General features: G+C 46.6%; 2 long non-coding RNA genes across 3 annotated transcripts; one reads left to right on the top strand and one right to left on the bottom strand.

The window, feature by feature from the left end:
• Positions 1–11,949: 11,949 nt before the first annotated feature.
• Positions 11,950–15,652, bottom strand: LOC144576923 (uncharacterized). The gene is made up of 3 exons (XR_013519762.1): positions 15,124–15,652; positions 14,101–14,274; positions 11,950–12,253 (listed from the first exon to the last, which is right to left on the bottom strand). It is a non-coding gene; the product is annotated as an uncharacterized LOC144576923 (long non-coding RNA).
• LOC118143210 (uncharacterized) lies at positions 15,611–18,167 on the top strand. Of its 2 annotated transcripts, none has more exons than XR_004727455.3 (3): positions 15,611–15,793; positions 16,555–16,848; positions 17,409–18,167. It is a non-coding gene; the product is annotated as an uncharacterized LOC118143210 (long non-coding RNA). The 2 variants fall into 2 exon arrangements; XR_004727454.3 differs by lacking the exon at positions 15,611–15,793 and adding an exon at positions 15,825–16,079.
• Positions 18,168–26,424: the final 8,257 nt, after the last annotated feature.

Below are 26,424 nucleotides of genomic sequence, written 5' to 3'. Positions count from 1 at the left end.
TCCTGCCCTCCCCTGCCCCAGAAGCAATGGAGATATCTCATACCACAGCTGATCACTAAATGGTAACCACAGACTCCTGAATCCGCACACTTCGATGACTCTCAGGTCAGACAGTCATTGGCGTGCGGGGGGAGGGGTCCCCAGAGTAAGATCAGGAACCACTGATGAAGCACGAAGGGGACATTTGTCCTGAGGCTTCCCACCTGCATCATGCCCTTTCCTTTACCCAAGAGAATTCAGGTCTCTAACCCTGCATCACAGCTTCACACACATACACACAAAATGCCACCTGAGGCCAGACTCTGTGCCTCACACTTGCAATCCCAGCACTTTCGGAGTCCAAGGCAGGAAAAGCACTTGAGCCTCAGAGTTCAAGGCCAGCCTGGGCAATGACATAGCAAGACCTCATCTCTACAAAAAAATTAGATAAAATAAAATCGGTCAGGCATGGAGGCGTGCACCTGTAGTCTCAGATACTCAGGATACTAAGGCAAGAGGATTGCTTGAGCCCAGGAGGTTGAGATCAGCCTGGTCAACTTGAACAAAACCTCCTCTCTAAAAAATTTTTTTTAAAAAATTAACTAGGCCTGGTGGTGCATGCCTATCTGTAGTCCCAGCTACTCAGGAGGCTGAGGTGGGAGGATCACTTGAGCCTGGGAGGCAGAGGTTGCAGTGATCTGAGGTCACACCATTGCACTTCAACCTGGGTGACAGTGAGACCCTGTCTCAAAAACAAAATCCATTTTGGGAATGGGGAGGCAATTGTGTAAAATGGGCTCATCTGCAGTCACAATTTTGGGTTGAGGCAGATTGAGCAGACCCAGAGTTGAGGCTCCATAAAGGATAGGGTGGCAGGGACTGAGACTGCCCAGTCCTAATTTGGACTCAGATCTCCCACTTGGCCCGGGATTACCAGCCTTAGACCTGGGCCCAGGCAGAATGTATTATAAGGATGAAGTAAGTTCCTCAAATTATGATCATTTCAGGAACCATTTTTTATGAGAAAATAAATTTTAAATAATAGCATCTTAAACCTTTTATGGTTACATTTGCCATGTGACCTGGGACAAGGTATATTTTTGCACTAAATGGGATGCATTCATTATCTCCAAAGTAACATTCACTCACAGTAACCACATTAGGAGGAGGAAGGGAGAGGCTGAATCGGACAGCCATTCTTTTCAGCTATGACGCATGAGCCCGTGTTCAGTGGGGAAAAATACACTCACACAAGGATAAAGGTGGGACAGTCGGGCCTATGAGTCTAAAGTAAGTCCCTGAAAGGCAGAAGATTCTGAACAGAGCAATAGTTTTTGAGACAGAGTCTTGCTCTGTCACCCAGGCAGTGGTGCGATCTTGGCTCATTGCAACCTCTGCCTCCCGGGTTCAAGCGATTCTCATGTCTCAGCCTCCTGAATAGCTTGGACTACAGGCATGAGCCGCCACCACACCCACCTAATTTTTGTATTTTTACAGGGTTTTGCCATGTTGGCCAGGCTGGTCTTGAACTCCTAACCTCAGGTGGTCTGCCTGTCTCAGCCTCCCACAGTGCTAGGATTACAGGCATAAGCCACCATGGCTGGCCCAGAGCAATAGATTTTAATTCAGGCCCAGCAAACATCGGTGTGTGTGTGTGTGTGTGTGTGTGTGTGTGTGTGTGTGTGTGTTTGCTTTATTCATATGTTTAGCTGTTAATTAAATAATTTGACTTCAGTCTTATACTTCCCAAAACTTCCAAAAATGAAAAATAAACTTCAATGGATAATGAATTATCTACCTATCTCTCCACGTTCCTATGGGAACACAGTGGGTCGGAGGTGACCTGCTGTCTGTGCAGGCTCTCAAGGGTCAGGCAGCAGACAGCTGGAGTATGTGGACGGGAGGTTTTTTGGCAGGAAAACCCATGAAACCAGGCATAGGAGGCTCACATAGTATCCTTTGTCCGTGGGGAGAAAGATAGACTGCTTTTGTGTAGTGCTTTACAGTTTACACACTCCTTTTCTGAATGTTCTATCACCTGCCTGGGGCTGTCTACATAATTTGTAGGGCCTGCTGCAAAATGAAAATGCAGGTCCTTTGCTAAAAATGTATAACTGGGTATGGTGGCTCACGCCTGTAATCCCAGCACATTGGGAGGCCAAGGTCGGAGGATCACTTGAGCCCAGGAGTTCAAGACAAGCCAGTACAATATGCTGAGACCCAATCTTGGCAAAATAAATACATTGGCCATCTATGATGGTAAGCGCCTGTAGTCCCAGCCACTTGGGAGGCTGAGGCAAGAGGATTGTTTGAGCCCAGGAGTTCGAGGCTGCAGTGAGCTATGATTGCACCACTGCTCTCCAGCCAGGGCCACAGAGCTGGACCCCATCTCTTCAAAAAAAAATTAATAGGAATTTTAAGGCAGCAGAGCATTAAGCCAAGTACAGGGCCCTCTGTGACTTCCCAGCTATCTGCTTGTGAACCTGGCCTGGCCCCTGCATAATATTCAGAATTCACCATTTGAAATCACATCCTACACATTCCCTATCAGACCCACAGGCACCCCCAACCCAGCCCATCCCCCCTTCCAGCCATGCTTTTAGCTGCAAATTACAAAAGCCCCAAAGTGGCTTAAACAAGAAGGGCATTTATTGGATCAAATGACTGGAGGCCAAGGGAAAGGGTGGGCTTTGGGGCCTAGCTAATCTGACTCTGCCTCAGTTTCTCTGCCATGCTCTGAGTCCTGCCCTCTTGAGCAGCCGATGTCATCCTTGGGGCAGAAGCAAGAATGGCTGCAGCAGCTCTGGGTGCTACCATTCATTTGTGCACAGCAATGTCCCAAGGAAGAGAGACCACTTCTCCTACAGCTGTTTCTTAAAAACAAGGACATTGGCCAGGTGCCCCAGCACTTTTGGAGGCTGAGGCGGGCGGATCACTAGGTCAGGAGATTGAGACCATCCTGGCTAACACAGTGAACCCCGTCTCTACTAAAAATACAAAAAATTAGCCAGGCATGGTGGCACGTGCCTATAGTCCCAGCTACTCGGGAGGCTGAGGCAGGAGAACTGCTTGAACCCAGGAGGTGGAGGCTGGAGTGAGCCAAGATCGGGCCATTGCACTCCAGCCTGGGTGACACAGCGAGACTCTGTCTCAAAAAAAAAAAAAACAAGGGCTTTTCCTTCCCGACAATGTCCTTGAGAAAACATCAAACTGATCTGCAGACCAATCCCTGAACCACTCCCTGATGCAGAGGAATGCCACTTGCTGGCCCAATCTCGGATTCTTTGACCAAGAACAGGCAAGGGGAAGGAGTAGAATTAGTTTGATTGGCTTCAGCAGCCCCCTCCCCACCCAGCTGGGGTCAAACCGCTGCACCCCATTGCTGCTGCACAAGGGAGAGATGTTGCCGACCACTCTAAATGACAGTCGCATGCCCCGCTTTATCCTTTGGTGAAAACTGTCCATGGGCAGCCGCGTTTTGTAGCATATGACATTGACCCTTAGCCATATGTGATAGGACCATGGGTCCCCTGACCTGGAACAGCCAATCCAGGGACTGTGCATCTCCTGGTTTAGAAAAAGGAGGTAGCCGGGCTCGGTGGCTCACACCTGTAATCCCAGCACTTTAAGAGGCTGAGTTGGGCAGATCACTTGAGGTCAGGAGTTCAAGACCAGCCTGGCCAACAGGGTGAAACCCTGTCTCTACTAAAAGTACAAAAATTAGCTGGATGTGGTGGCATACACCTGTGGTCCCAGCTACTTGGGAGGTTGAGGCAGGAGAATTGCTTGAACCCAGGAGGTGGAGGATGTTGCAGTGAGCCGAGATAATGCCACTGCCCACCAGCCTAGGAGACAGAGTGAGACTTTGTCTCAAAAAAAAAGATGAGCTGGACCAATCAGATTCTTGCCTGGAGCATTTGAAGGAAGAAACTGTAAGCCTGAGAGAATGGGCAGTTAATGTTAAAAGTGGACATTTGCAGCCATGAAAAGGAACAAAATAATGTCTTTTTTTTAAGATGGATTCTCACTCTGTCACCTGGCTGGAGTGCAGTGTCACAATCTCAGCTCACTGCAACCTCCGCCTCCTCAGTTCAAGCAAGTCTCCTGCCTCAGCCTCCTGAGTAGCTGGGATTACAGGCACGTGCCACCACGCTCAGCTAATTTGTCGTATTTTTAGTAGAGATGGAGTTTCACCATGTTGACCAGGTTGGTCTCAAACTCCTGACCTCAAGTTTTCCACCTTCCAAATCCTGTCCTTGCAGAGATACAGATGGAGGCCATGATCCTAAGCAAATTAGCAAAGGAACGGAAAACCAAACACCACATGTTCTGACTTATAAGTGAGAGCTAAAATGTGGGTACTCATGGACATGAAGATGGCAGAAATAGACCCTGGGGGGCCGGGCACAGTGGCTTACACCTGTAATCCCACACCTTTGGGAAGTGGAGGTGAAAGGATTGCTTGACCGGAGGAGACCAAGACCAGCCTGGGTAACATAGCAAGACCTTGTCTCTACTAAAAAATTTTTTTTAAAAATTAGCCAGGCATGGTGGTGCACACCTGTGGTCCCAGCTACTAGGGAGGCTAAGGTGGGAGGATCCGTTGAGCCTGGGAAGTTGAGGATACAGTGAACCACAATCATGCCACTGCACTCCAGCCTGGGCAACAGAGCAAGACCCTGTCTCCCAGTACTTTGGGAGGCTGAAGTGGGCAGATCACCTCAGGTCGGAAGTTCGAGACCAGCCTGACCAACGTGGAGAAACCCTATCGCTACTAAAAATACAAAATTAGCTGGATGTGGTAACACATGCCTGTAATCCCAGCTACTCGGGAGGCTGAGGCAGGAGAATCGCTTAAACGCAGGAGGTGGAGGTTGCAGTGGGCAGAGATCATGCCATTGTACTCCAGCCTGGGCAACAAGAGTGAAACTCCATCTCAAAAAAAAAAAAAAAAAAAAGACACTGGGGACTCCTAGAGAGGGAAGGAGGAGGACAGGGTTGAAAAACTAACTCTTGGTACTGTGCTCAGTCCCTGGGTGATAGGATCCATTGTTTCCCAAACCTCAACATCACACAATATTCCCATGTAACAAACCTGCACAGGTACCCCCAAATCTAAAATAAAACTTAGGGGAAAAAAATTGAGCTTTAAACATCATAACACAGAAAGAAGCCAGAGAGGCCACAGTGGGCCTTGTGCAGCTGAAGTTAGGAGGGAGAAGAAATGTGGATCAGATGAATCTATAAAGTAGAGAGATGCAGACTGACAGGTGAGACATGGCAGGAGAGAGCAGGGAACAGGAGGCCTGGAGGAACCCAGGACTGTGTCAAGGACAGAGCACCCGAGTGAAACCCACAGACTCCTGCTCCCAAGACCCTGGGGCAGCCCTGGGTCCAGAGGTGTCCTTTTACTGCTCTAAGGCTTCAAGTTGCCTGTCCAGCTTTTCCTGGGCTCCTGGGCCTGGGTAGCTCCTTCACCCACCAGCTTCCTATTCCTTAAATGTCTTTTGTTTTTTCTTATGACCAGAAAAGTCCTATCTTAAACAGGGATCTTAGATGTAATTGCACTTTTCAGCTGAGTAAGAGGAGAGAATTGCCAGAAAGAGCCATTCATTCACTGAACACATGTTGAGAACTCTCTGTGCCCTGAGCCACTTTGGGGAGACAATGATAACTTGAATCCACAGTATTATACAGGGAATAAAGAAGACAGACAGCTAAGCAAGTAATTCTGCTTCAATGAGATGAGCCTGAGAGGAGGAGGAAGGACATGATTGTCTCCAAACCCCAGCAACCTCAGAGCCAAATGTCTCCAAAGCATAAACCACACTGGAAATGTATGCTTGGAGTTGAAGATGAGATGCAAATGTTTGATAATTAACAAGCATATGGGAAATTTTATTTCAGTTCCCCTCCTTACCACTACCCCAGGATCTGCAATCCTTCCATCTCTATTAAAAAGAATTAAGGCCAGGCATGGTGGCTCACACCTGTAATCCCAACACTTTGGGAGGCCAAGGGGGCGGGGGGCGGATCATTTGAGGTCAGGAGTTCAAGACCAGCCTGACCAACATGGTGAAACCCCATCGCTACTAAAAATACCAAACAAAACAGAAAAAATTATCTGGGTGTGGTGGTGCATGCCTGTAATCCCAACTACTTGGGAGGTTGAGGCCGGAGAGTCGCTTGAACCTGGGAGGTGGAGGTTGCAGTAAGCCAAGATCGCACTACTGCATTCCAGGCTGTATAACAGGACAAGACTCTGTCTTAAAAAAAAAAAAAAAGAATTAAAAACAAACAAACAAGGTGTACCCTGAGAGCTTTTGCACAGATTAATTTTTACAGTGGGTGAACCCCACAAAAGTGCAGACTTCAGTTACTGAGAACTGTGATAACAAAAGCAATATCCATGGTAACTGATCAGAAACATGGGAAATCTGTGATGAATCCCTGATGAAACAGATAATCAAACTAGATGATACTGACTAATTAATCTAGTTATGGAACCTTACAAGAAAAAGGATAGTACCTTCAGATAGCAGGAGGCCCACATCTCAACACAGCACCCATTTGCATCAGGATACCAAGTGAATCACCTCTTTCTCTGAAAATGCAGACGGAAGGTCTTTGTGCATGTTGGCAGGTTGGTGGACAGGCAGAAGGCACAGGATGAGGAAGAGCTTGCATGTTTGGATGGGAAATGCAGCCTTGTCTTCTTGATTCACTTATCTCATGGCGTTTAATACATCCACTGGCCCATGCATGTAATCCCAACACTTTGGGAGGCCTAAGTGGGAAGATTACTTGTGACCAGGAGTCTCAAAAATAATTTTTTTTTTTGAGACAGGGAATCACTGTGTCACCCAACTTCTGCCTCCCGGGTTCAAGAGATTTTCCTGCCTCCGCCTCCCGAGTATGGGACTACAGGAATGCATCACAACTCCTGGTTCCACCATATTGGTCAGGCTAGTCTTGAACTCCTGACCTCGTGATCTGCCTGCCTCAGCCTCCCAAAGTGCTGGGATTACAGGCATGAGCCACCGTGCGCCGTCAAAAAAAATTTTTTTTTAATTCACTGTGAATTCACAGATTGATGTTGGATAGCGAAAGGCACATTTAAGAAGCAGTAAAGTCCTGTGTTTGGGGAACCCTCTGGCCAGGCCTCTGAAGCAAAAAAGGTCCAAGGAAATTTGTGCCAAATTTTGCAGAAGGACTTCAGCTCTGAGTGTGTGTGTGTGTATGTGTGTGTGTGTGTGTGTGTGTCAGGATCTCACTGTCTCACTCAGGCTAGAGTGCAGTGGTACAATCATAACTCACCACAGCTTCCATCTCCCGAGCTCAAGCAATCCTCCAGCTTCAGCCTCCCAAGTAGCTGCACCACCATGCCCAGCTGGACTTTAACTTAATTTTCACAGACTTAGGAGAGACATATTTCATTCACAAGACCCCAGCAGAGGCCTGGGATGTGATTGCTTGGCAATCAGCCCTGACCCAGCGACATTTCTGCTAATGTGATCTGGAGAGTAACCTGTGACCCTAGGCATGGATAGATAGGACTTTATGCCCAGCTCTTCCTCTTTCTCTGAATGTCTCTATACACAAAAGCTGGACAGAATTATGGACCTTCCCCTCCTTGCCTTGTGGGGACCTTGTGAACATGAACTGTGTGCTGTTAACTTCTGAAAGAAATCGCACTGCATAAATCATCTGGGCTGAAATTTAATTTGGATATTACAATAGAGAGAATCAAACCTGTGAAGATGGCCCTAAGGTCAGCTGAAGGAAACGGGAATTGATTTCTTCATGAAGTCATTGAGCAACAAACCCCTGGCCAGATGTGACCTGGCAAATGTCCACATCTGCATCAGAGAATCCACACTGTCATCCTTTCATACTTAGAAAGCAGATTAATAACGAGGCAAGGAGTGATTACATTAACTGTGGAACAGCTGCCTATCTGATGAATTGGAATGGGCAGCAGTATATGCAAGTTACATTTTCAGAGTCAGTGAGTTTTGATAATTGAGTTTATCCCCAGCAGTGAGTCCAGTTCTAGGAAGTCTAGATAAAAGCGTTATGGGTTTGGTTGGCTTAAGTGTTTCCTGAGCAAGGACCATTAGCTTTGTGTGACTTTTGGACTTTTTCTTGTCATTACAGCTGGGATAGAACTTCAGTGTTCTCCAGCCTCATTGCCACCCCCACAGAACCCCTTTTCATTGTTTTTGTTTTTTTGGGTTTTGTTGTTGTTGTTTTGAGACAGGGTCTCACTCTGTCACCGAGGCTGGAGTGCAGTGGCACAATCTCAGCTCACTTCAACCTCCGCCTCCTGGGTCCAAGCCATTCGCCTGCCTCAGCCTCCCGAGCAGCTGAGACTATAGGTGCGCACCACTACACCCAGCTAATTTTTGTATTGTTATTAGTGATGGGGTTTCTCCATGTTGACCAGGCTGGTCTCAAACTCCTGGCCTCAGGTGATCCTCCCACTTGGCCTCCCAAAGTGCTGGAATTACAGGCGTAAGCCACCATGCCTGGCCCAGAATCCCTTTTTAAGCAATATATGGAAGAGAAAGCAAATCACACTGGAAAAAAGTAATTGCTGTGCTTAATGAGTAGGTAGGTAGAAGGGGCTGGCCCTTTTCTCCAGTTGCCCCCACCCCATTACACACAACTGTAGCCCCCTGAGTGAAGGACCTAGGGAGCACAGTGTGAAAACCACTGCAGAATCCACAAGAAACTTCCATATCTCCTGATTAACAAAATATTGACCAGACATGGTGGCTCACACCTGTAATCCCAGCACTTTGGGAGGCTAAGGCAAGAGGATGACTTGCTGCCAGGAGTTCAAGACCAGCCTGGGCAACATGGTGAAACATCATCTCTACAAAAAATGCAAAAAACTAGCTGGGAGTGATGGCATGCACCTGCACTCCCAACTACTCAGGAGGCTGAGGTGGGAGGATCACCTGAGCCTGGGAGGTTAGCAGTGAGCCATGATCACACTGCTGCACTCCAGCCTGGGCAACAGAGTGAGAGAACCCTGTCTCAAAAAAAGAAGAAAAGGCAAAGGGGCAGAGATGGGAGGTGTTTGGGAGCTGAGGAGCCTGGGAATCAACCAGATTTGGTGGACAGAGGGCTCCAACCTGGGAGGAAGAAGCTAGGTTGGGAATGTGGGATGGGACAAGGACATGGAGGGTCTTGAACATCAGGGTAAGAAAGTTGGCCTTTGTCCTGAGTCATGGGGCTCTGCGAATGGCTAATTATATTATTAATAGTTTGCTGGGGCTGCCATAACAACGTACAGCAGGCTGGGCAGCCTAATCAACAGAGATGTATTTCCTCCCTGTCCTAGAGGCTGGAAGTCCAAGATCAAGGTGTGTGTAGGGCTGGTTTCTTCTGAGGCCTCCCCTCCTTGTCTTGTAGACCCCATCTCTTTCCTGTGGACTCACATGGTAGTTTTCCTGTGGGTCTTAATCTTTTATTTATTTATTTATTTGATTTATTATTTATTTATTTTGAGATGGAGTCTTGCTCTGTCGCCAGCCTGGAGTGCAGTGACATGATCTTGGCTGACTGCAATCTCTGCCACCCGGGTTCAAGCAATTCTCCTGCCTCAGCCTCCTGAGTAGCTGGGATCACAGGCGTGCACCACCACACTCAGCTAATTTTTGTATTTTTAGTAGAGACAGGGTTTCACCATGTTGGCCAGGATGGTCTCAATCTCCTGCCCTCAGGATTTTGTGATTCCCCCATCTCGGCCTCCCAAAGTGCTAGGATCACAGGTGTGAGTCACCACGCCCAGCCTTATTTATTTATTTTTAAGATGGAGTCTTGCTTTGTTGCCTAGGTTGGAGTGCAGTGGTGCGAACCTCCCAAGTAGCTGGGATTAAAGACATGCACCACCACGCCCAGCTAATTTTTGTATTTTTAGTAGAAATGGGGTTTCACCATGTTGGGCAGGCTGGTCTTGAACTCCTGATCTCAAGTGATCTACCCACCTCGGGCTCCATAAGTGCTGGGATTACAGGCGTGAGCCACCGCGTCTGGCTCTAATCTCTTCTTATGAGGACAGCAATCATATGGGATTAGAGCCGACCCTAGTAGCCTCATTTCAACTTAATTCCCTCTTACAGGCCCTATCTCCAAATAGAGTCACAATCCAAGGTACTAGGGGTTAGAATTAATATGAATTCATATGAATTTGGGAAACCATAGCACCAAGTTTTACATTTACATTATATATTCATGTTAAAATATATACATGTTAATATAATGTACTTATGTTATAATTTATTATATATTTATGCTATACGATATAACTATTTAAATATATATATTTGGGGGGGGTGTGGGCTCAGCTCACTGCAACCTCTGCCTCCCAGGTTCAGGCAATTCTCCTGCCTCAGCCTCCTGAGTAGCTGGGACTACAGGCACGTGCCACAACACCCGGCTAATTTTTGTATTTTTAGTAGAGATGGGGTTTCACTATGTTGGCCAGGCTGGTGTCAAACTCCTGACCTTTTGATCTGCCTGCCTCAGCCTCCCAAAGTGCTGGGATTACAGGTGTACAGATGTACAGACGTGAGCCACCGCGCCCAGTGTGTGTGTGTGTGTGTCTCTCTCTCTCCTCTCTCTCTGTCTCTCTCTCTGTCCCCCCTCCCTCCCTCTCTGTCTCTACACCCACACACACACACACATACACACACACACACACACACACACACTCACATATATATTTAAAATTCTTCTGTCAGTCTTGCAAAATAAATCTGATAGACCCCAGGCATAGTGTGGAAGCAGGAGTGAGAACAAGGTGAAGCTTGAAGACGAGGCATGTACTGCTGTAAAATAGCACAGGTGTAATAAGCAGAGAGCAGTAAAAGGTGGTTGTGATTAAATGCTGGCCAGGATGGTGCAATCCCTAACTACCGCAGAAGCTCCAGGAAGAGAGAGAAACCGGTGGCGGGTGGAAAGTGTGGAACGGGCTTGGGGAGGGGTTGGACCTCAAAGCGTGGGGCGGTTGTAGGAAGGAGAATTGAGGGGGAGCTACCTTGATAAAGAGGTGCAGGGTAGAACCACAAGGACTGGCTTCCTAGCTGGAGCTCGAGTTTGCAAAGCTTTCTGTAAGGTCTGGACAGGGCTGCATGGCTGGGGTCTTCTCAGCCAAACTCGTTAGCTTAGGAAGCTGCTACTCATGGCACGAAATTTCAATAAGCAGGACTCTGCCCTTGCATCTTAATTGATCCTGAAGAAATGCCCAGACACAGTGCCGAAAACCCCAGTCGGCAGAAAGACCCCTTCCTTCATTCAGCAGGAAGACCCCCTTCCTTCATTCAGTGACTTGGTATTTTGCATCTGCATACTGCTGGAATCCAATGGGCAACCTTACTGCCTCCGAAGCCCTCCTAGGAACTTACAAACGCCAACCCCCGATGGGGGAGAAAGGTGGGGCGCCATCACAGGTACCTGACACCCACTGAGGTGTACATGGCTGTGCGTGTTTCAATGGGACTGACTTTTTGTTTAAACTTGTTTTTAGGCAAGCTCAAATAACAATCTAGAAAAGCCAGACTCCAGAGAACAATGAGAAAATGTAGCGAAGCCAAATATAAAAATACTGGCACATGCAAAAAATATATATATAAAATAAAATAAAAAAATCAATTCACTTCCACAGATTACAAGTGGAAATTCCCAGAGGGACGAGTAGATTTTGGAAGAGAAAAAGAGATTATATTTTATGGGAAGAGATACAATAACCATTCTCTTCCCATAAAACAAGTGATGGAAGATTGTCTCTGCTTCATAGATATACACTGCACATTTTCAGGATAATACTAACAGGAAATCAATAGGATCTTTTATATGTGAAAAGACATTATCTCTCTGGACTCCCAGCACGGCTAATCGGGCTACAGAAGATCTTCACGAAAATTTGCCACTGGCCATTAATCTTGGTCCTGGGACAGTAAGTAGCCTGCAAATCTAGATCTTTGTTTATTTTTAAATTATCCTTATTATTTATTTATTTCTTTATGAGGGAGATAATCAGGTTCAAAGCGTCACTCTCCATTAGAGCCACAGAGCCTCCAGATGATACTCTGTGACAAGTGTCTCCATGGCAGACCAGATGCTCTCGGAGAGCCCCCTCCTGCCCACGTCCACTCTGGGTGATGGCCATGTCATTAGCCACCAGAAGCTTTATCTGGGCATAATTTGACAGCTACTACAGGCTCAGCAGGATTTATGGGATCTCCCAGTTTTTGCCTTTATTGATCTGAAATAGAACCAAAGTTAATATTGGCAAAAAACACTTTGTGCTGGGGTCATTTACCCATGAAAGTCTTTGGTGACTGGTGGCTTTGAACATTTATTATACAAGTGTTCTTGGCCAACTCCAGGTCGTGAGTCTCATGATGGCCAAAGACTAAATATTCTGGCCTCTCCTCCCGCAGGAGGAGCTAACCACTATCGTTGCAAAACCCTTTCCTTTTCCAAGAAACTAATCATCACAGGGTACAGAGCCCATTAGTATCAAGTTTGGATTTAGCACTGGCTCTGTCCTGGCTTTAGTTTGCTCCGGCTGCCCTAAGTACCAAAGTCTGAGTGACTTAAAGCAACAGGAATCTCAGTGGGGACAGTGACTCACACCTGTAACCCCAGCACTTAGGGAGGCCAAGGTGGGAGGATCATTTGAGGCTAGGAGTTTGAGTCTGGGCAATATAGTGAAACCCCCATTTCCAAGAAAAATACAAAAAAAAAAAAAAAAAAAAAACAATAAAAATTACAGGCATAGTGATCTGTGCCTGTGGTCCCTGCTACTTGGGAGGCTGAGGTGGGAGCATTGCTTGAGCCCAGGAGGTCGAGGCTACAGTGAGCCAGGATCATGCCACTCTACTGCAGCCTGGGTGACAGAGACTGTCGTATATAGTGTCTCGTAGTTCTAGAGGCTTGAGATCTAAACCCAGGCATCCCCAAGACCACGCTTTCCCTGGCGGCTCTCAGGGATGATCCTTCCTTGTCCTTGCGGCTTGCAGAGGTTGCCTGGACATCCTTCGACTTGCAGACACATCATCACGGCCCTAAGGCAGCAGTCTCCTTCCTGCATCTTCACGTCGTTTTCCCTCTGTGTGCATCTGTATTCAAACTTCCCCTTTAAAAGGACACCAATCATATTGGATTAGGACCCCACCCTAATGACTTCTTTTTTTTTGAGACGACGTTTCACTCTTGTCGCCCAGGCTGGAGTGCAGTGGTGCGATCTCGGATCACTGCAACCTCCACCTCCTAGGTTTAAGTGATTCTCCTGCCTCAGCCTCCCGAGTAGCTGGGACTACAGGCGTGAGCCACTGTGCCCAGCCTAATGATTTCATTTTAATTAAATTACTTCAAAGGCTCTATCTCCAAATACAGACACATTCTGAGGTCCTGGGGATAGGACTTGCCTTCAACATATGAATTGGGGGGACCCCATTCAATCCATAACAGCCCCTCAAAAGACTTCCCTCTTATTAAATGCAGACTAGGTCATTCCTAATAGATCAGGGTTCTCAACCTTGGCACAGTTGACATCTGCCCAGATAATTTTTTGTTAGGGGAAGCTGTCCTGGGCATGACATAGGGTGTGTATGTATGTATGTATGTATGTATGTATGTATTTATTTTTGAGACAGAGTTTTGTTCCTGTCACCCAGGATTGAGTCCAATGGCGTGATCTCGGCTCGCTGCAACCTCCACCTCCCAGGTTCAAGCAATACTCCAGCCTCAGCCTCTGGAGTACCTGGGATTATGGGTGTTCACCACCATACCTGCCTAATTTTGGTATTTTTAGTAGAGAAAGGGTTTCACCATGTTTGCCAGGCTTGTCTCGAACTTCTGACCTCAGGTGATCCGCCTACCTTGTCCTCTCAAAGTGCTGGGATTACAGGCGTGAGCCACCATGCTGGCCTGACATAGGGTATTTATTAATAGCAGGATCTCAGGCCTCTACCCACTAGATGCCAGTAGTACCTCTCCCCTCCCTTGTGAGAACCAAAAATGTCCCCATTTATTGCCAAATGTCCCCTGCAAGGGGAAGAGCGCCCCCAGTTGAGAGCCACTGAATTAAGTAAAATATAGGCCAACCTTAGAGAAGCATTGTAAGGGGGCTGGACGCAGGTGAAGAGGTCAGGGCGCTCACACAACAGCCAGAGAATCTTCCCTAAAAGCGATGGATCCTAAGCAACCCCCTAAACATCCAAATTCCTTCATGAATTTCACAAGTAGTTATCATGTGCCAAGAGTGTATCAGGTGCTGCACTGGAGGGAAAAAAGAACGAGACATTTTATTTATTTATATGTATTTATTTATTTATTTTTATTGTTTTGAGATGGAGTCTTACACTGTCGCCCAGGCTGGAGTGCAGTGGACGATCTTGACTCACTGCAACCTCTGCCTCCCAGTTTCAAGCAATTCTCCCGCCTTGGCCTCCCAAGCGGCTGTGATTACAGGCGTGCACCACCACACCCAGCTCATTTTTATATTTTCAATAGAGACAGGGTTTCGCCATGTTGGCCAGCCTGGTCTCAAATTCCTAAGCTCAAGCAATCTGCCCACCTCGGCCTCCCAAAGTGCTGGGATTACAGGCATTACCCACCATGCCCAGCCTGGGATGCTGAAATTTTCCAGGGCAGGAAAATCACTTGAACCTGAGAGGCGGAGGTTGCAACAAGGCGAGACAGTGCCGTTGCACTCCAGCCTGGGCGACAGAGCATGACTCTGTCTATAAATAAATAAATAAATACCCAGGCATGGTGGCTGGTGTAGTCCCAGCTACTTGGAAGGCTAAGGCAGGAAAATCAATTCTACCCAGGAGGCGGAGGTTGCAGTGAGCTGAGATTGTGCCACTGTGCTCCAGCCTGAGCAACAGAGCAAGACTCCATCTCAAAAAAATAAAATAAAATAAAGATAAGTTTACCAGATATCTCTCTTCTCCAGGGATAGACCAGATTCTCACTCTGAAAAAGAGTTCTAGTCTGGGTGATAATATGGCCACCCCACTTACTCGGAAATAAGAACTCCCAGGCAGCGTCTCTTGTAAAGGTGCAGCACGTCAGGGACTCAGAACCTCCCGCTGGGCTCCTCTAGTGGGGGCGCATCTCAGTTACCTGGACCCAGTTCAAGGATAGGTGAAGGTCTGTTTTTGCCAATGACTGAACAACCTTGAAGAAGTCTGTGCATGTCGATCGCTATGCCCTTGGTTCTGGCAGGAAGCAGGTGTACACTCTGTCGTGAGGGCAACCGCATCGCCTTGGGTCTCCTTTCCTCCTCGACTCACTGTTTCTGATGCACTAAACAAATGATACGCCTAGATCGCTAGTCTTTGGCTGTGATATCTCCTGCTAGAATTTCCATCTCTCCCACAGCCTACCCTGTGGGACCATCTGCTTCTTTACAGCAAATCTCACCTCACCTGTTGACATTTACATGCACATGCCAAAACTAAGAGAAAGCCTGAAGAATGTGGTACATGAGGAGGGGGGTGTTCCTGGGTCGCTCCACGCCTCATTAGTCAGGCAGGCTGGAATGTGGTTGAAAATCAGGGAGTTGTAGATACACATTCCAAAGTCCCCGGTGACATGTCCAGAAGGAACGGAACTCCACGACAGGCAAAAACAACAGCCCTTGTTTAATTCTGAAGTTTACATGCATGTTGGCACCATTCTATCCCAACCTTTTGTTTCCATGGAAACCATTTATGATACCACAAAAAGAGGATTCTGACCAAAGTGAGGAAGGAATAGCAGCAATGGAAACTAGCTTTCAAATGAGCTTCAGGTAGAGGGGAGGACGGGGTGGGGGTGGAAAAGGACCCTGATATGGTTTGGATTTGTGGCACCACCCAGTCTCATGTCAAATTATAATCCCCAATGTTGGAAGAGGGGCCTAGTGGGAGGTGATTGGATCATGAGGGGAACTTCCCTCTTGCTGTTCAGGTGATAATGAGTGAGCTCTCATGAGATCTGGTTGTTTAATGTGTGTAGCACCTTCCCCTTTGCTCTCTCTTCCTCCTGCTCCAGCCACGTGGTATATGTCTGCCTCCCCTTCGCCTTCTGCCGTGATTGTAAGTTTCCTGAGGCCTCCCCATCCATGCTTCCTGTACAGCTTATGGAACCAACCACAAGCCAATTTAACCTCTTTTCTTTATAAATGGCCCAGTCTCAGGTAGTTCTTTACAGCAATGCAAGAACAGACTAATACAGAGCCAGGCCCAGAGCTACTGTTAGGGAGAATGACTCTCTCAGGATTCCCTAGGATGAATGCTTGCGGCCCAAGCACAGCCCACTCATCCCAGGGTTGATGCTGATGATCTGGCTGGCTGAGTAACCCTTCCAAAACCTGCTTTGCCCTTAGGTTTTCCTTTCTTTTCTCAAGAAAAAAAAGTGTTGTTCAGGCAAGGGGAAAGCACTCTCCTCTGCTTCAACCTAAGCATGGAGAGGCGTTGGGGTAGAGGAGCAGAAACCACCCAGAGTACTAGTTTCCTGAGCATGCCGTAACAAACTTGCTGTTTAAAACAACAGAAATTTATTTTCTTCCAGCTCTGGAGGTCAGAAGTCCAAAATCTGGGTGCCAGCAGATCCAGGCTCCCTCTGAAGACCCGAGGACAGACTCCTTTCTTGCTTCTTCCAGTATCGGCGATTTGTTGGCCTGTGGCTGCTTCACCCCAATCTCCGCCTCGTTCTTCTCATGGCCCACTCCCCTGTGTCTGTGTCTCAAATCTCCCTCTACCCTTTTCTCATAAGGACAGCTGTCAGTGGATCTAGAGTCCATCCTAAATCCAAGATGATCTCAAGACCCTTCGCTGCATCTGCAAAGACCTTTCCCCAAATAAGGTAATTTTCTCATGTCTGGGGGTTAGGACTTGGACATCATTTTGGGGAGCCAAAATTCAACCCACTATACCCATAGAACAGGAAACTTCGCCCTGGCCACTGTAAAAATTCACATTTCACTTTGCGATGCCGAGGCGGGAGGATCAGGAGATCGAGAGCATCCTGGCTAAGATGGTGAAACCCCATCTCTACTAAAAATACAAAAAAAAATTAGCCAAGCATGATGGCATGTGCCTGTAGTCCCAACTACTCAGGAGGCTGAGATAGGAGAATCGTTTGAATCTGGGAGGGAGGGAGAGACTGCAGTGAGCCGAGATTGTGCCACAGCACTCCAGCCTGGGCAACAGAGTGAGACTCTGAGACTCCATCTCAAAAAACAAAAAAATTCACATTGTGAGCACCAAATGGGAAACCCTGTAGGTCTTGAAGCTTTGGCCAATTTCACAAAAATTGCTTGAGCAATTCCCACCACTCCAAGACCTGGGCATGGCAGGGAATCTGGGGCGTTGCCATGGTGATTCTAAACCTTGAAACTTTTGTCTTTTCATATTGTTTGCAAGGAACTACTCAAACCTCATATGAAATGCAGGAATCCAACAGATAGGCTGTTTGTAGAGTAAGCTCATTGCTTGGAGTGAGAACGCCCCTCCGCCTTCATTGAAGAAACCGCATCTATGTCATTCCCAGGATTCTCCCCAATGACCACCATACTAGGCTCAGCAACAACCCTGAACTTTCAATATAATCAGACATATTTGAGAGTGAGGAGGACAGAAGAGGTAGAAGAGAAATGCTTCAATACCACCCCTATTCAGAAGAAATTTCAAAAATGCTTGAAGGAGGCCAGGCACAGTGGCTCATGCCTGTAATCCCAGCATTTTGAAAGGCCAAGGCAGGTGAATCACTTGAGGTCAGGAATTCAAAACCAGCCTGGCCAACGTGGAAAAACCCCACCTCTACTAAAAATACAAAAATTATCTGGGTGTTGTGGTGTGTGCCTGTAATCCCAGCCACACAGGAGGCTGAGGCAGGAGAATTGCTTAAACTTGGGAGGTGGAGTGTGCAGTGAGCTGAGATCGTGCCACTGCACTCCAATCTGGGCCACTCTAGAGTGAGACCCTGTCTCAAACAAAAACAAATTTAAAAAGAGAAAGAAAATGCTTGAGGCTGGGTGTGATGGCTCACACCTGTAATCCTAGCACCATGGGAGGCCCAAGGTGGGAGAAGATCACTTGAGGCCAGGAGTTCAAGACCAGCTGCAGCAACCTTGTGAGACCCCATCTTTATTCAAAAATTAAATTAAAAATTTAAAAAGAAAACTCTTGACTCTACTAAGATACTGTTGGTAACATGGACAGCCTCTGCACGAACAGCGTATCGTGATTAACATGACTTTGCCACACACATCTCTGACAAGCTGCAGAGGGCCGGGTGGTGGGTGAAAGCCTATTTCTCCAGGAAACAATGAACTTGGAGAAGCCGTGGCTTTCGTGGAATCTTCCTGGAAGTGTCACGCAGGTAAGCCTGTGAAAGGGAAGATTTGGGTAAATTCATCGGAGTTTCAGTCTGGACAGGATTTTGGCTGAAGATTCTCTTGGTAATTTCCTTTTTCGTGAAGTAAAAACCTGAGTGACTTTGCTCATGTTAATCCATCCATCACCTTCTAGATTCAGCATCCCGCTTCCAGCAGCGTGCTGCGGCCTCATGTAGCATGCTGAGGCCTGAGCACATGGTCTGACTTTGCAGCTGTGGCTCTGAGCCCCTGAGTACCTACCGAAAATGAGGTTGCAGAGAAAAACCCGCTCCTTGATGGTGTCCCACATGGCAGTAACAGGTTTTGCTCCTAGAATATTTTCAGGCCAAGGATCAGCTTCACAATGGAAAACCAGGAGTAGGCCGGGCACGGTGGTTCATGCCTGTAATCCCAGCACTTTTGGAGTCCAAGGCAGGCAGATCACTTGAGCCCAGGAGTTTGAGACCAGCCTGGCCAACATAGCAAGACCCTGTCTCTACACAAAAAACAAAAATTAGCCAGGTGTGGAGATATGTGCCTGTAGTCCAAGCTGCTCAGGAGGCTGAGATGGGAGGATTACTTGAGCCCAGGAGGTGGAGGTAGCAGTAGCCAAGATCACACCATTACATTCCAGCCTGACAGAGTGACAGATTGAGACCCTTTTAAAAATTAAAAAAAAATACAAAAAGATAGCCAGGCATGGTGGCTCACGCCTGTAATCCTAGCACTTTGGGAGACTGAAGCAGGTGGATCACTAGGTCAAGAGTTCAAGACCAGCCTGGTCAAGATGGTGAAACCCCATCTCTACTAAAAACACAAAAACTAGCTGGGTGTGGTGGTGGGCAACTGTAATCCCAGCTACTTGGGAGGCTGAGGCAGGGAATTGCTTGAACCTGGGAGGCGGAGGTTGCAGTGAGCCAAGATCACGTCACTGCACTCCAGTCTGGGCGACAGAGCGAGACTCTGTCTCAAAAAAAACCAGGACTGGGAAAACAGATCTAAGGTGGTATGTCCGCTTATTGTGAGCCTTCTGGAAGGAGGTCGTGCACTTTTGAAAAGAACCAGAGAGGCCAGGCACTATGGCTCATGCCTGTAATCCCAAGGCTTTGGGAGGCCGAGGTGGGTGGATCACCTGAGGTCAGGAGTTCGAGACCAGCCTGGCTAACATGGTGAAACCCATTTCTACTAAAAGAAAAAATACAAAAAATTAGCCAGGTGTGGTGGTGCGCACCTGTAATCCCAGCTACTCAGGAAGCTGAGGCAGGAGAATTGCTTGAACCCGGGAGGCGGAGGTTGCAGTGAGCTGAGATTGCTCCATTGCACTTCAGCCTGGGCAACAAGAGCGAAACTCTGAGAAAAGAAAGGAAGGAAGGAGGGAGGGAGGGGGGAGAGAGGGAAGGAAGGAAGGAAGGAAGGAAGGAAGGAAGGAAGGAAGGAAGGAAGGAAGGAAAGACCCAGAGAATAAAACACATTGTCCACAAAACAGCCCTGCCTCTGCACCAGCAGGTGATGGGGGCGCCATTTTCCCGAAACCTTTCCCCTTCCCTGTTCCAAACCTTCAAGTTCAGTTTCTTTCCACACTTCTGTTCATTGGGACCACAAGTCTGCCCTCTGCTGGTTAAGGGACATGCAAGCATTACTACAGCTGGGAAGGGGACCAGTGCTGTGGCCCCTTAACTGATGTTTTTCACTGGGGGGGACAGTAATGTAGGCAGTAATGTACTTACCTCCTAACTCATGGAGACTTTATCTTAGAGTCAGAGCTGTAGAGTGACCGATAAAACATTCTCTGCCTTCGTGGGTCACCGATAACATCTGCACACCGCATATCCCAGGGAATTCTAAAATCAAGCTGGCGTTATCACACCTAGGGCTAAAAGTCCTCTGAAACATCATCATATAAATTAATCTAAAAGGCAAAACATAAATAAACCAAGTAAGCATAAAAACAGTCATTGAAAGAGACAAACGTGAAACTGAATCCTGGTCTCTCTATTTACTAGCTCCATGAGCTAGGACAAATACTCAACTTCTCTTTTTTTTGAGACAGGGTCTGACTCTGCTGCCTAGGCTGGAATGAGATGGCATGATCTCAGCTCACTGCAACCTCTGCCTCCTGGGCTCAAGGAATCCTCCCACCTCAGCCCCCTGAGTAGCTGGGACTACACCCACCTGGCTAAGTTTGTATTTTTGGTAGAGACAGGGTTTTGTCATGTTTCCCAGGCTGGTCTCGAACTCCTGGGCTTGAGCGATCTGTTCACCTCAGCCTCTCAAAGTGCTGCAATTATAGGCATAAGCCACTTTGCCCTGTTATTCAACTTCTCTAAACCCCAGTTTCTTTAACTGTAAAATGAGGCTGTTCATAATTGCATCAGATAATTGTTGAAAAGATTAAATGAGATCATTAATCAGGTAGCACAGGACAGTATCCAGCACATTGGAAATATTCTTTAAATCGGGGGTGTCCAATCTTTTGGCTGCCCTGGGCCACATTGAAGAATGGTCTTGGGCCACACATAAAATACACTAACACTAACAATAGCTGATGAGCTTGAGATAAAAAGAAAAAAAAAAATGTCAGGCATGATGACTCATGCCTGTAATCCCAGCACTTCAGGAGGCCAAGGCAGGCAGACCACCTGAGGTCAGGAGTTCCAGACCGGTCTGGTCAACATGTTGAAACCCCTACCTGTCCTAAAAATACAAAAATTAGCCAGGTATGGTGGCATGCCCCTGTAGCCCCAGCTATTCGGGAGGCTGAGGCAGGAGAATGGCTTGAACCCAGGAGGCAGAGATTGCAGTCTGTCAAGATAGCACCACTGCACTCCAGCCTGGGCAACAGAGTGAGACTCCATCTCAAAAAAAAAAACAGCAAAGAAATCTCATAATGTTTAAAGAAAGTTTACAAATTTGTGTTGGGCCACATTCAAAGCCATCCTGGGCTGCATGTGACTGGTGGTCCAAGAGTTGGACAAGCTTGCTTTAAAATATTTTTCTTTTTCGATCACTTTATTCTAGAAGCTAGAAAACTTTGCTCAGAGTGGTGCAGAGGAAAAGCCAGTGTTGGAGAAGAGAAGTGTGCATTGAGATCCTTGTGGTGTGCAGACACCTTCGTCACCAGCGGTCCTCAACCCAGGGCAATTTTGTGCACCCAGGGATTTTGGCAAAGTCTGGAGACGTGTTCTGGCTGCCACAACCGGAGAGTGGTGCTATTAGGATCTAATGAGTAGAAGCCAGGCATGCTGCTAAATATCCTTCAATGCATAGATCAGCCGAAATGCATAGATCAGTCCCCTACAGGGACTTATCCAGCCCAAAATGTCAGTAGTGCTGAGATTGGGAACCCTCTCCGGCCTCTCGAGAAGCGCCTTCAGCTCTATCATTGAAGACCTGAGTCCCTGGCCAGCCACTGTACACAATCAAAGCTTTGCTTCTCTAAAGCTGAAACCTCATTCAGAAATGCCAGCTATGAGCACTGTGAATAGGTGTGGCACTAAGCAATGGTGACTCTACTGAGTTCCAGAACTTACTATCTCTTGCTAACCAGTAATATTTCTGCTTACAGCTTGGCTTTCCATATGACAATAGAAATAGTAACAAAGTCTCTGGATTCAAAAGTCACTCGAAGTCGGGGAGGTCAAGGCTCCACACACACACACACACACACATTTAATCATAATAAAATACACATAACATTAAACTTACCATCTTACCCATTTTTAGGTGTACAGTTCAGTAGCACTAAGTACAAGCACATTGTTGTGAAATCAATATCCAGAACTCTCATCTTGCAAAACTGAAACCCTATACCCATAAACAAAAATGCCTCCATTTTCCACCCCCAAGGACTCCCAATATTTTCGCAAAATAAAATACTCACAGAAAAACAAATTGTAAACACAAACCAACCGACAAAAACCCAGATGTTTTTTGTTTTTGTTTTTTTGAGACAGAGTCTTGCTTTGTCACCAGGCTGGAGTGCGATGACGATGCCGTCATAGCCCACTGCAGCCTCAACCTCCCAGACCCAAGCGATCCTCTCACTTCAGCCTCCCAAGTAGCTGAGAATACAGGCATGTGCCACCACACCCGGCTATTTTTTAAACATGTTTTGTAGAGATGGGGGTCTCATTATGTTACTCAGGCTGGTCTTGAACTCCTGGGTTCAAGCTTCCCAAGTAATTGGGATTACAGGAGCCTCCTACCACTCCTGGCTAAATTTTGTATTTTTAGTGGAAGTGAGGTTTCACTATGTTGGCCAGGCTGGTCTCGAACACCTGACCTCAGGTATTTCACCTGTCTCAGCCTCCCAAAGTGCTGGGACTATAGATGTGAGCCACCACGTCCAGCCAGCTACTCTTGCAAGTTGGGGCCCATGTTAAGTAATAGAAGAGTTTCTTGAACACAAGCAGGGTGATACCATGACAGTAGTTCTGACAACCAAGATGGTAAAGTGACTAACCAGCAGGGAGAGCCTGAATGTGGTGGACAAAGGGAGGGTTTACATTACAGATGGGATGAAGTTCACAGTGAGACTTTCATCATGCTGCCCAGAATGGTGCACAGCTTAAAACCTACGGATTATTTCTAGAATTTCCCATTTAATATTCTCTTTTTTCTTTTCTTTATTCTCTCACCCCCTTTTAAGACAAGGTCTTTCTCTGTCACCCAGGCAGGAGTGCAGTGGTACCCTCAAAACTCACTACAGCCTCCATCTCCTGGGCTTAAGCCATCCTCCCACCTCGGCCTCCCAAGCAGCTGAGACTACAGACACACGCCACCACACCTGGCTAATTTTTGTCTTTTTTGCAGAGATGAGGTTTGCCATGTTGCCAAAGCTGGTCTTGAACTCTTGAACTCAAGGAATCCACTTACCTCAACCTTCCAAAGTGCTGGAATTACAGGCATGAACCACCATGCCTGGCCCATTTAATGTTTTCAAACTGCGGTTGATCATGGGTAACCGAAACTTCAGTGGGTGAAACTGTGGATGACGGGAGAACTATGTACATTAAATACGTGCCCAGAAAACTGATTACATGCTAGGCACACAATGCTGTTGGAAACATAAATACTTCAGCCACTCTTCTCAAGGTGTTTATAGTCTCCTGAGAAATTGCTTTTTTTGTTTGTTTTTTTGAGACAAGGTCTCACTTTGTCACACAGGCTGGGGTGCAGTGGCGCAACCTCAGCTCACTGCAACTTCCGCCTCCTGGGTTCAAGTGATTCTTCTGCCTCAGCCTCCCAAGTAGCTTGGATTACAAGCGCCCACCACCATGCCTGGGTAATTTTTGTATTTTTAGTAGAGACGGGGTTTCGCCATGTTAGCCAGGCTGGTCATGAACTCCTGACCTCAGGTGATCCACCCACCTCAGTCTCCCCAAGTGCAGGGATTATAGGTGTGAGTCACCACGTCCAGCCCGGAAATAAATTTCTAAATGATGGAAATTTGGAAATGAAATGTAAGTTGCACAAATGGACAAATGGCATAATATTATGTTGCACAAAGGGACTTTGATTATGCCTGATGAAAACACATGCCAGAGCTTACATTTGTTCCCTCTAGAAATCTCACTAAAATAAGAAAAAAGTGAAACGTTTATAAATGTTTATGGACAAAAGGAATGGAAGAGAATATATCAGAAAAAAGACATCGCCGGGCATGGTGGCTCATGCCTATAATCCAAGCGCTTTGGAGTCTAAGGCGGGCGGATCACCTGAGGTCGGGAGTTCAAGACCAGCCTGACCAACATGGTGAAACCCTGTCTTTTATAAATAAAATAAAATAAAATAAAATAAAAAAGACATCAACAAAATATTGGGAAATGTAAAATGGAGGGGCCCGTGCCACCTGGAAAGTAAGCTGGTTTGTGCTGCAAGACCCAGGAGTGGTCAGGAATCAGAGGCCGAGCAGCGGTGTTGCTAGTTCTTTATAAAGAATAGATAAGAACCCCAGGTCTCCTTTCCCCGTCCACCCAGCCGAGCAACTACACCACCTCCACCACTACAGGAAGTTAACTCCAAAGGAAGACTTTGGAGTCTCAGTATCCAAACATAGCTAGACACCAGATATTGTTCAAAATAATGGGAATTTTGTGAACATTTGGGTATTGAGATGCTATTCCCAGATCCTTCCCCTGCAGGGCTTTTACCTTACCCAGGCAGGAAAAAAGAGGACTCCTCTCTGGGAAACCTGATCTACCCAAAGGAGACAAAATCTATAGATCTAACATCTGGGGGACCTGACCTAATGATTCTCCATGACGCTCACCAAAAGAATAGCTTTGAACGTGCACATGGAGCTCCCATGAATAGACAGCTAAAGACTACTAGAGCTCTGAGGGAAGTCTACCTACAAAAAACAAAAACAAAACATGGCCAGGTGCAGAGGCTCGCATCTATAATCACAGCACTTTGGGAGGCCGAGGCAGGCGGATCACCAGAGGTCAGGAGTTCAAGAAAGTTCACTGAGCAGACAGCACAATAAATTCTAACAGGCCCAAACATGCCAGGCATGGTGGCTCACACCTGTAATCCCAGCACTTTGGGAGGCCAACGCAGGCAGATACCTGAGGTCAGTAGTTCAAGACCAGCTTAGCCAATGTGGTGAAAACTCGTCTCTACTAAAAGTACAAAAATTAGCTTGGTGTGGTAGCAGATGCCTGTAATCCTCGCTACTCAGGAGGCTGATGCAGAAGAATCACTTGGACCCAGGAGGTAGAGGTTGCAGCGAGCTGAGATCACGTCACTCACTGTACTCCACCCTTTTTAGGCAGAGTGAGACTCTGCCAAAACAAACAAACAAAAAGTTGCCCATACAAGGTACATCACATGGAATTTCAGAACAGCAAGAATAAAAGCAATGCTTCCAAAGAAAAAAATAAGTGACAAAGGGTAGGACAGAATTACTCTTAGTGCTAACACTACTGGAAAATTGAAGATGGTATAATGCCTTCAAAAGTCTGTGTAAAAATTTTTGCAATCTAGACTTTTTTTTTTTTTTTTTTGAGACAGAGTTTCGCTCTTGTTACCCAGGCTCGAGTGCAATGGCACGATCTCAGCTCACAGCAACCTCTGTCTCCTGGGTTCAGGCAATTCTCCTGCCTCAGCCTCCCGAGTAGCTGGGATTACAGGCACGTGCCACCATGTCCAGCTAATTTTTTTGTATTTTTAGTAGAGACAGGGTTTCACCATGTTGACCAGGATGGTCTTGATCTCTTGACCTCGTGATCCACCCACCTTGGCCTCCCAAAGTGCTGGGATTACATCCATGAGCCACCGCACCCAGCCGCAATCTAGACTTTTATACCCAATCAATCTGCTTATCAAACTATCAAATATACAGGTAAAATAAAAATATCCAAGTTCTCAAAAAAAATGTGGGACCATTTGGCCCATCAAAACAAAAAAAAAAAAAAAGAATAGGAAAGGACAGCATTCAGGAAACAGGGACACCAATATTGGAGAGAGAAAAAGGGTTATCCTACAGTGTTGGTATAGAGAAGACGTAGGATTGGAGCAGGCCATATGATTCCATATATAAAATTCTAGAAAATGAAAACTAATCTATAATTACAGTTAGTGAATGAGCAGTTGCCTGGACATGGGGCTGAAGGGAAGAATAGATTATAAGGGAGCATGAGAAAACTTTTGAGTGTGTTGGAAATGTTCATTATTTTAATTATATTAATGTGTCAAAACTCATAAAATTGTTGACTTTAAATATGTGCATTTTATTGCACCTTAAATCAGAATCAAGTTGTCAGAATCAAAATGGAATCACTAATGTTAAAAATAAAGAAATTTTTAAAAAGGCCAACCCTGATAGATAGTCAGGGAAGGTCCTGAAGAGAGGGTTCTCATGCTTGTATGCCTCATAAAAAACTATCACAAATGCTGCAAAAAAAACGACCTAGTGCAACGGCCACCCCAACCTTACACAAAACATACTTCTGCAAGGAAATCAGCTCGGCAGTTGCCTGTCCAACCTCAGACTGGTGCCACCCCTGTTACTGATCTTTGTAGCAAGGATAATTATTTCAAAATAATTATGTAATCTATCT

Source organism: Callithrix jacchus, chromosome 7, assembly GCF_049354715.1.
Source record: "Callithrix jacchus isolate 240 chromosome 7, calJac240_pri, whole genome shotgun sequence".
Taxonomy (NCBI): Eukaryota; Metazoa; Chordata; class Mammalia; order Primates; family Cebidae; genus Callithrix; species Callithrix jacchus.
Note: the sequence above shows the minus strand (reverse complement) of the source record. Positions and strands in the feature narration are given on the sequence as shown.